This window comes from Microtus ochrogaster, assembly GCF_000317375.1.
Source record: "Microtus ochrogaster isolate Prairie Vole_2 chromosome 14 unlocalized genomic scaffold, MicOch1.0 chr14_random_2, whole genome shotgun sequence".
Lineage (NCBI taxonomy): Eukaryota > Metazoa > Chordata > Mammalia > Rodentia > Cricetidae > Microtus > Microtus ochrogaster.
In genome coordinates this window covers 1,028,151-1,038,687 of record NW_004949097.1, presented here as the reverse complement: position 1 = coordinate 1,038,687, position 10,537 = coordinate 1,028,151, and the positions used below count along the sequence as shown (strand labels likewise).

The 10,537-nt window shown below is 45.2% G+C and overlaps 1 protein-coding gene across 1 annotated transcript in view; it reads right to left on the bottom strand.

The window, feature by feature from the left end:
- Positions 1 to 6,299: 6,299 nt before the first annotated feature.
- The window catches only part of Crebl2 (cAMP responsive element binding protein like 2), a 29,348-nt gene continuing 25,110 nt past the window's right edge, over positions 6,300 to 10,537 (bottom strand). The window contains exon 5 of the mRNA XM_005364496.2: positions 6,300 to 7,273. The gene's annotated coding sequence lies outside the window, so the exon portion shown is untranslated. The remainder of the gene's footprint in view (positions 7,274 to 10,537) is intronic.

Here is a 10,537-nt window from a genome sequence, read left to right as displayed (position 1 = left end):
TCTTGCGGGCAGAGGCGAGAGCTCTGCTCTCTGAGGCACACGAGATGAAGCTCCGACCCAGGATGGACGTAGGCTAGAATCTTCCCGGTAAGACCGGTGCTCACAGATTATTAGAGATGGGCTAAATTAATATGTGAGAATTAGCCTAGAAGAGGCTAGATGGAAATGGGCCAAGCAGTATTTAAAAGAATACAGTGTCCGTGTAATTATTTCGGGAAAAGCTAGCCGTGCGGGCGGCCGGGTGCCGGGGATGCAGCCCACCGCTCCTATTACTACAATTGGCAAAGACCTGATGGCAACCTTCCTTCCTCCGTGCCTCAAGTCTACTATAGCTACCTACCCCCCTGTTTAAGTCGTCTGCTGAGCCCCATTTTGTTGGGTGTGCCCCTCTCCCTCTCGCCTCCTCCCTCCTGTTGGGGAGTGTGTAGTCTCCTGAACTCCGCTCTGGTGACTTTGCTGATTCTCCACTTCCACCTCCTGAGAGCTAGGACTGTGGGCATCCATGCTGTTGGAATGGCGCCAGGGACCATCTGAGCTGGCGTCTGCTAGACAAGCACTCTGCCCGCCACGCGCCATGTCCTAGCTGTGATGTCTTTTTTGAATTAGCCTGTTTCTTATTTGTACTCAAGGCCCTTTCATGATGCTCCACTCCAGGAAGAGGTTTCCAAGTTTTCAAAAACATTTTTCTTTTCCATATTATGAATTCTTGGTCTTTCTGGTTAAAAAGTTGATGCCCACGTGGGCTTTTTAATAATTTTCTTGTCCTGTATTAGTAAAAAGATGGGAGATACCCTAACAAGGTGAGAGGCATTTCCAGCTTGTCTCTTAGCCCTCACAGAACCCAGCCTTCATGGCCTGACCAACTTTTGGCCTTTTGATGTTAACTTTTCTTCCTGTGTAGTGGCTGGGGCCTGGCTGCTACAGTTTCAAATGCAGTTTTTTGGTAGGGTCTCTAGATACAGATCCCTGACTGGCCCAAAAGTCATTTTGCACTTATCTTTTTGTTTTTTGAGATGGCATTTCATGTATGCAAATGGAGACTGTGCACTGGTTTCCCAGTCACCCAGATCTGAATAATCACACAGAACTATATTAATTACAACAGTGTTTGGCCTACTAGCCCAGACTTATTAACTAACTCTTACATCTTAAATTAATCCATTTCTATTAATCTATGTATCACCACAAGGCTGTGGCCTACTGGTAAGGTTTCGGTGTCTTTCTCCTTGGGCAGCTACATGGTATCTCTCTGACTCTGCCTTCTCCCAGCGTTTGGTTTAGTTTTCCCTACCTAGCTCTATTCTGCCCTGCCATAGGCCAAAGAGCTTCTTTATTAACCAATGGTAATAAGACATATTCACAGCATACAGAGGGGAATCCCATATCACATGTAGCCCAGGTTGGCCCCAAATTTGTTCTGTAGCTCAGGATGATCCTTCTACCTTCAGCTGAAAGGGGCCAGACAAGTTTAGTGAGGGTCGTTTCCTGTTTGTTGTCATAGACCTTGTATTTTGTCTCCTGTGGTTCTGAAAAGGGTGGTTTTGGTGTGGTCTTGGTGTAGTTTTGCCATGTTTGATTCTGAGCTGACCTGGTCTTTAGACTCCATTCGATGTTACTGTCATCTGTCTCGGGGTCTTACAAGTGCTTGCCAGGAAGTGGGTGCTGAGGGAGGCAGGCCTGGCCTGAGATTTTCCTGTCAGATCTTTGCCAACCAAAATGGTCTATCAGACACAGCACTGCCCAATCCAGGCTAGCCCAGGCTAGCCCAGCCCCACAGTGTTTGGGGACTCTGTGTCAAACACAGTAAGTGGTTTAGTTGAGTCTGTGGAGACCCCAGAACTTTAGAATTCAGCTGGTGTAGTGGCAAAGGCCTTTAATCCCAGCACTCAGTAGGCAGAGGCAGGTGGATTTCCTCGAGTTCAAGGACAGCCTGACTTACAGACCGCGTTCCAGGCCAGCCAGGGCTGCAGAGTGAGACCTTATTTAAATAAAGAAAAGAAAAAGAAATTTGACCTAGCTTCTGCCTCAGGGTTCTCAAGTGGGTGGGGCTTCAGCAGCTTCTGAATCTTAACACTATGTGTCCGGCCACGGAATCTGAGCCCACTTCTTTGAATGTACACTTTTGGGTCTCGGATGCTGAGCTGAGCTGTTCTAGGCCCCCATTTGGCCATTTTCAGTGGTACACTGGAGACTGACTGTCCAGGGTCTGTAGCATTCTCTGATTCCCTGAGAGAGAGGACACACCCACCTCGCTGAGCACCACACAGATGTCACTGATGTCCTGAGAGGGAGGACACACCTACCATCGCTGAGCTCCACACGGATGTTACTGAACATGGAGTATAAGAGACACATGTAACTGGGCTAAAGTCATCTGTAACATGCCATGATTTTGCACACTTTTCAAAAGGGCACCCCTAGTGAGTTGAGGAATTAAAAAAAGTGAGCTGATTGGGATAATTCTGGGAGACCCAGGACTCAATGAGCGGATGACAGGCGGCTTTCTTCTACAGGCTTATTAAAAAGGAACGTGAGGCAGAGTTCAGACCCATCGGCCACCGTAATGTGCCTCTGCCCCACTGCACACCTTTACGTGACAGTCCAGATTGATCAATGACCACCTGTCATTAAGGAAAATGGTGAAATGGAAAAAACAGCAACAACAAAACCCTGTTATTTAGCCGCCTAAAAATCACTGTATGTAGATAATCAGACCAAAATATCACCAGCTGGGACATCAGTGGTTCTTAAAATGAACCTAATTAATTGAAGGCTATTATTGCCACAAAGAGCGTCCAATTATATCAATTCAAAGGGTAAGCATAGCAATATAACCTGGGAATAGGCTAACGTTACATTTTGATTTATGTTCATTAGACATTTTTATTTTTGATAACTTAAATTTGTACATACCGTGGATATTTTTTCCACATTTGTTTAGTGTGTACATAGGTTGTAATCAAAGGACAGTTTGGTGGGGGAGAAGGTTCTCCCACACTGAGTGTGGGTTCCAAGGATCAACTTGGGCTGTCAAGCATTGCGGCAGGTGCTTTGCCTGCTGAGCCTCCCTGCCAGCCTAGTCCTGTGCTATTGACAAGCAGGTTTTTATACCTGTGGTTAATCTTGTCAACTTGATGGATTTAATCACCCAGGAAATATGTCTGAGTGTGTCCACAAGGACATTTCCGGAAGTTAACTGAGGAGGGAGCACTCGCCCTGCATGGAGACAGCACTGTCAACTGTCCAGGGACCCAATTCAGGATAAAAGGAAAGCAAGCTCATCTGCAGTGACATCATCACCCCTGCTTCCTTACTGCACGTGCAGTGACATCATCAGCATGTCTGCTTCCTTACTGCACGTGCAGTGACATCATCAGCATGTCTGCTTCCTTATTGCAGGTGCAGTGACATCATCAACCCTGCTTTCTTACTGCAGGTGCAATGACATCATCACCCCTGCTTCCTTACCACACATGCAGTGACATCATCAACCTTGCTTCCTTACTGCATGTGCAGTGACATCAACCCTGCCTGCTTTCTTACTGCACATGCAGTGGCATCATCAACCCTGCCTTTTTACTGCAGGTGCAGTGGCATCATCAACCCTGCTTTCTTACTGCCCGTTCAGTGACATCATCAACCCTGCTTTCTTACTGCACATGCAGTGACATCATCAACCCTGCCTTTTTACTGCAGGTGCAGTGACATCATCAACCCTGCTTTCTTACTGCCCGTGCAGTGACTTGAGGCCTCACAACCCTACTGCGATGACCATCCTAGGTTGGACTGAACCTTGCACCATGGGACAAAATCAGCTCATCAGGCATGTGTCACAGCAACAATCAAATGACTACAATGATCGACTTATCACACCAGCGGCCTCTCGAAAGTGACTCTGTGTGGAAGATGAGGAGTCCGGCTAATTAGATAACTCTAAGTTACTCGGGAAGTGGACTGAGCACCTGCCTAGTCCCCTTTAAATAAAAGAGAATTACGTGTATGTGTGCTTGCCCGAGTGTGTGTCTGTGCACCACCTACATGCAGGAGCCCATCGGAGTCCCTGGAACTGTAATTACAGGCTGTGTGAGCCACTATGTGGGTGCTGGGAACCGAACCTGGGTCTTCTGCAGGAGCAGTAAGCAGTCTTAACCACACAAGTGCAGTCGCAGGGGCAGTTCTCCCTCCACCCGTGGGGCTGCACTCAGACAGTCGGGCTTGGCAGCACGTGCCTTTGCCTGATGCACCATCTCGATGACCACAGTCCTCCTTTTCTCTTTTAACCGCTCTAGGTGTATACAGAGGGATTTCAGCAGTGTGAAACAGGCAATATGACATGAGTTTGGTGAATATACTTTATTTATCATAAAAAATATAATTGTACAATGCTCTTCTGAAAAAAAACATCCTTCATTGCCCCCAAATACCATGCGGTTTAATTATCTCTCATCTTTAAAAAACCAAATATGTATTTTAATATTTGTAATAACATGCAGCTGATTTATGTGAAATATATTTGTTTTTGTTAATTTTACTTGCCTTTAACTAAAAGTGAAGCCCAGTTTAATCTGTATTTTCTATATAAGCAGCCAAAGCAAAGCCATCGCAGGTCAAAGATGATATCTTCTAGATGGTGATGCTAAGCACTGCCCACAGGCAAACAGTGACAGGATGGCTGCTATAAGGCTCTGCTCTGATTCAGGTTCACAAAGTATTTTAGATAAGATAGAAAACACATTAAGAACTTCAGCTACAGCCTATAAGTTGACCAGACCATATCAATTCCATATTGCACCAGTTGCTCCAATCTGTGGGAAGTGGATTCTAAAATGATAGTCAGCTTGGTGTGAATTCACAAATATACTTTCTCCTTACTCTCTGAGTTAAAAAGAAAAAGGAGACAGGCTCTGTTGGCTGAGGCACATGGCCTCTTCCTGCCCTGGACAATGGCCTAGGGGCTCTGTCCTCCCGGCCTGCTGTCCTCTGGGAAGGATGTGCAGCCAGTACACAGCGTCCCTGGATGGGAATGGACATGGAGACGCTCCAGCTGTTGGAATCAGGACCAGTGACTGGATCCCAGGCTTCTGAGGAAGAAGGGCAGGCACAGGTCCCAGAGCAATCAACAGACACGTCCCCTTCAAACACCAAGGGCCATTCTCTTGGTCTGACCAGTTCAAAACACTAGAGCGATACAGGCACACGAACGGACTCAAAGTGCGATCAGCTTTCGCTCCAAGCCCACCTCTTTGGGATGACCCTGCGGTTGCAGTTAGAACCTGCAGAGTCTTCAAGCACAGCATAGACATTCATCCTGGAATGTTTGCTTTCAAATAACATTTCTAGAGAATTCAAAAGGTACTGAACAAAGCAACATAAAGTCATGGGCTGTTGTGCAGTGAAAACAGATGACTGAGTGGACCAGCTGGCAGAAACAGCCCAGCGCAGTCTGAACACTGTATTGAAAACACTTAAGGGCCCAAATAGCAACAATCCTTTGTCTACATTTATGGTCCTAAGAAGACATTAAACATCCTTAAATGCCCGTTTTTCTTAAACTCAGAGAACCCCATCAAGCTGGGCTAGTGGTCTGTCGGTGGTCACACACCCCTAACATGGGATCTAAGTCTGAAGCTTGAGATCAAGGGATCTCGAGCTAAGGGGAGGCATCTGTTTAAATGCCTGCCTGCCAAGAGATCCATCTCATGTTCCACCTCACAGAAAACCTGCCAGCCATGTCTGAACCATGGTGTGCAGGCCACGCAGGCCTCAGAACAGCTAGGAATGTGTCCTGGCACAAAACTGTAAACTCACTTCGAACACTCGGTTCCCAGGCTTCAAGTCACAATGTGGAAAGGCCGGACACGCCTGAAGACTGATAACCGCCTCATCAACCGCCAGTCTTTAGCAAACACTTCTTGTTTGGAAGCCAAGTTCCTGCCTCATCAGACTGAGGAACAATTGTAATTTAGCAGCAACAGAGAACACCACCTGACTGAACTGAACAAGAGTGAAGCAGAGGTCATCTCTCAGCGTCCTACCATGAGCTCTGCCTCTCAATCACCACTCCATGGCATGGAAATGCAGCTGTGATGGGAACCACACGGAGCCACTTGCCATGCCACATACCTGTCAGGTCCCAAGCTACAGTGCAGGGTACAGCTCAGGATGCCCCACCACACGGGGGCACAGGCTAAAGTGGGCACAAGCACACAGTGGGCTTCCTTCTGGCTCAACACATTCATAAGGGCACTCACATCAGGGGAGACTGAGTGTTCTGCCAACCACAACAGCCATTAGCATCACCAGCAGTGTGGCTTGTGCTCTACACAGGAAGGCAGATACTCAGTCTCAGCAGCTAGTTTCATTCCGCGTTCTTCAATAAAAAAAAAAAAACAAAACCATGTCTTAGTTGAGTACACAAGCAAACATGTATGAACATTCACTTCTGTCTACCCCATGTACATGGAGACATACAGCAGAAACACAAGTGCACACGCACACTGCAGGTTACGATAACGAATGCTACTGAAAAGTTACTTTCACCTGCAAAGAAAACATGGCTAGTTCTTCTCCAAGCACGGAGCTGGCCCTAGCCAGCTTTCATAAACACAGTCTGCGGAAACAGCAGAAAGGGGCTGTCTGCGGGCTTTCTTGGTGGGCTTCTTACATACATTCTTTAAAACAGGCATATATCACTGTGGATTATAAAAATAGAACTGTATATATCTGCTAATGGATACTCACAGCTTATGCTGGAATGGCTCACAGACAATCGAACATCACTCAAGTAAATATAAAGGAGTAACATTGGGTCCGTAAAGGCTGAGACCCACAGGAAACAAACAGCCTATTTGGTTTCTTTTCATAGGGCGATTAAAGACACAAAGAGAAGTGACAAGTAAGCACACATACAAACACATGAATTACATAGGGAAAATATAAATTAACCAAAAGAGCCATACGGCTAAGGTGCAAATATGCGCTTTTCATCCTCTCTCCTCCATTTCTGTGGTTTCAGGCATCGTAACTTGTTGACCAGCATGGAGAGCAATACAGAGCAGGTCTGAATGTTGGCAAATCTAAGTGTTGAAAATTAAAGCAAAGGCCTTCGTGATGTAAGATCACACATTTTGGTAGAAACTTAAGATTTACACAGATGCCTACTGAGCAGTAAGCAGTACATGGAGCCAAGAAGCAAAGTCCTGCCCATTTGTCCTCCATAGACACTAGAGACCGTTGGCTTTGATCACTGACTGCATTTTGGATGCTCTTCACCCTGGAGAGAAAACAAGTGCACCGACATAAGAATGTTTCTAGTCAATGAAGTCTGTTAAGTCAGCTTTTAAAATCATGCATTTATTTATTCATTTGCTGTTGTGTGTGAGTGCCGGGACACACATGTGGAAGTCAGAGGACAACCGCGTGTCCAGTCTTCACCTTACACCATGTTTGAGGCAGGGTCTCTTTGCTGTTGTCTGACTGTGTACACCAGAACTGCCACCCAGTGAGCATCCAGAGGTTCTCCCATCCCCACTTCCTATCCGGCTATAGAAGTCCTGGGATCGCAGACCAGACCGCGCCTGGCTTCATGATTCTGGGACTCACACTCAGGTCTTCATGCTCTCATGGGAAGAACTTTACTCACTGAGCCATCTTCCCAGCCCATCATAAGCAGCTCCTAGTTTTTGAGACAGGATTTTATGGATAGCCCAGGCATGTCTCTAACACTCTATGGAGCAGACAATGACCATGAACCCCTCTTATCAAGAAATAGGATTATAGGTGTGCACCACTACACCCAGCTAAAATTCTTGACTTTTTCTTCAGGTTAATATATGCAGAAAGGCTTCTGTTGATGATGTTGTTACTGTGTGACTTGTTATGAGACAAGACCTTACTCCATCACAGGATGGCCTGGAACTATGTTGCTATGATGGTTAGATTGACAGACTCTAGAATCACCTGGGAGAAGAGCTTGTGGCGATTACTTTCTTTCACTAATTGATATGTAAAGAGCCATCTTAACTATGGGTGGCACCATATCTGAGGAGGGGAACTCTGGACTGCATATGTGGACAAAGAGAACCGAGCAATAACTTCATGCATCCCTCATTCTCTGCTTCTTACTGGAGATGTGATGTGGGCAGCTTCACAAGCTCCTACCTCTGTGACTTCTGCACCATGATGAACTGTACTTTGAAGTGCAAGATAAAATGGACTGCTGTGCAATAATTCTTCTGTACACTGTGAAAATGTGTTACACTCACTGTTGATAAGAAGCTGATTGGCCAATGGCTAGGCAGAATTCTCAGGGCAGGAGAATGCTGGGAAGAAGGAGGGCAGAGTCAGAGGAATAGCCAGACAGACAGAAAGGAAGCAGGATATGCAAAAAGGTAAAAAAGCCACAAGCCTTGGGGCAGCAATAGATGAATAGAAATGGGTTAATTTAAGTTGTAAGTGCTAGTTAGTAATAAGCCTGAGATATTGGCCAAGCATTTGTAATTAATAAGAAGTCTCAGAATGGCCGTTTGGGAGCGGCTGCTGGAACACAGAGAAAGTCCACCTATAATCCTGCTTTCCAGTTGTTCTTGTCAGACTATTTTATCATAGCAACAGGAAAGAACTCAGACAGTAGCCCAGGCTGACCTCAAAATCACAGGAATTTTTTTGTTTCAGTCTCCTGAGGGATCAGATGACAAATGTGAGTCACATGTTCAGCTAGTGAGACTTTTTAAAGATTGTGAATATATAGAAAATTAGTTAATGTGGTTATTTTAACTAGTTTAATTTAAATTAAGGTCCAATGTTATCTAGTAAAAGTTATAAAAAACCCAGTTCCTTTAATTTTATAACTTGTTTTGAGATTGGGTCTCATGTAGCCTAGACTAGCCTCAAATTCAGTGAGCAGCTAAGGATGGTCTTGAACTCCTAACACTCCTGCCGGCGCTCACTGGCCCCAGTGTGGCAATGTTTACTTATAACCATTTCAAGTCCTCCCAGACAATAAAGACGAAGAAGTAAGTGCTCGACATCTTCCTCCACCTACTGGGTACAGATTACACCTGAACCCCTGACATCATTCTGAAATCCTCTCTTCAACCAATTAGCACGTGCAGGCCATGAGCTGCCAGGTTGTGTGAGCCTCTCTGTTGTGCTATAGAGGAAACTGGGCTCGTTATGCCCCCCAAAGGCTCTGTAACATTCTTAGATGAAATGGGTAAAATTTCACAGCCTAGATTTGAGAATGGAATCTTATGATATAATGCCAAAAACATGAGCAATGGAAGATAAAAGAAGCTAACTAAACTTCAACTGAGCTAAATCTTTGTGTGTCCAAGGATATTATTCAGAAAGTGAAAACACAGCTGACTGAGCAGGAGAGAAGCCTGCAAACCACACACCAACCACACGCCTAGTGGCCAGAGCAAGAGGGAACTCCTAAAACTCCACAGCAGGGCATGAAGACACATCCACATCCTAACTCACAGGAAGCTGAGGTAGAAGGATCACTGAATTCCAGCCACCTTGGGCTGGAGAGTGAGACCCTGACTCAAAAACAAACAAACAAACCCACAAACAAGACAACACAAAAAAGCTTCAACAACAAAACAAAACTCTAACACTGGCAAACTTAAACATGTTTCTAGGAAGCATATACAAATGGCCAGGAACAAAGAACAAAAGAACACAAGAACAAAACACAGAATCAATATTCATTAAGGGAATGCACAATGAGGGACAGTGAGATGACTCAGTGGTTAAAATGCTTTCTCTACAACCCTGGCGACCTGATTCCCTTCTGACAGAAAGGCAGAAGGAGAGAACAGACTCCACAAAATTGTCCTCCAAGCTCCACACGCATGCTCTGTACACATTCACACCCCCATCACACACACACAGTGATAAACACAATGATACACTACTTCATGCTCACTAGGAGAGCTGTAGTTTAAAAAAACTGGGCACTGGGAATGGTGGCACAGACATGTATGTAACTTTGTCACCTGGGAGAGGAGACAGGCAGAAAGATTGCAGGAAGTTTAAGGCAAGCATGGTAAACATGAGTTCTAGTCCATTTTGGGTTACACAGCAAAAATCCTGTCTTTAAAATAAATAAATAAATAAAATAAAACAATAATCCCAACACTTAGGAGGCAGAGGCAGGTGAATTTGACTTTGAGGCCAGCCTGGTCTACAGAGTGAGTTCCAGGACAGCCAGAGCAACAGAGAGAAATCATGTCTTGAAAAATCAATCACTAAGTTAATTAATTAAAATTAAAACAAAACCCAAAATAGGGCTGTCACAATGGCACATGCCTGTAAACCTGGCTACCAGAAAGGCTGAGGCAGAAGTATTACTTGATTCTTGGGATTCAATCAGTCCCAGGCAACACAATGAGATCTCATCTCTCACAAAATAAGATAACAAGCATTGATGAGATGTAGAGAAAGCACTGCTAGTAGAAACTGACATACTTTGGCCATCAGAGAAAAGAGTCTGGCAGTTCTTAAGAAAATTAAACAGAAGTCCATATGGCCC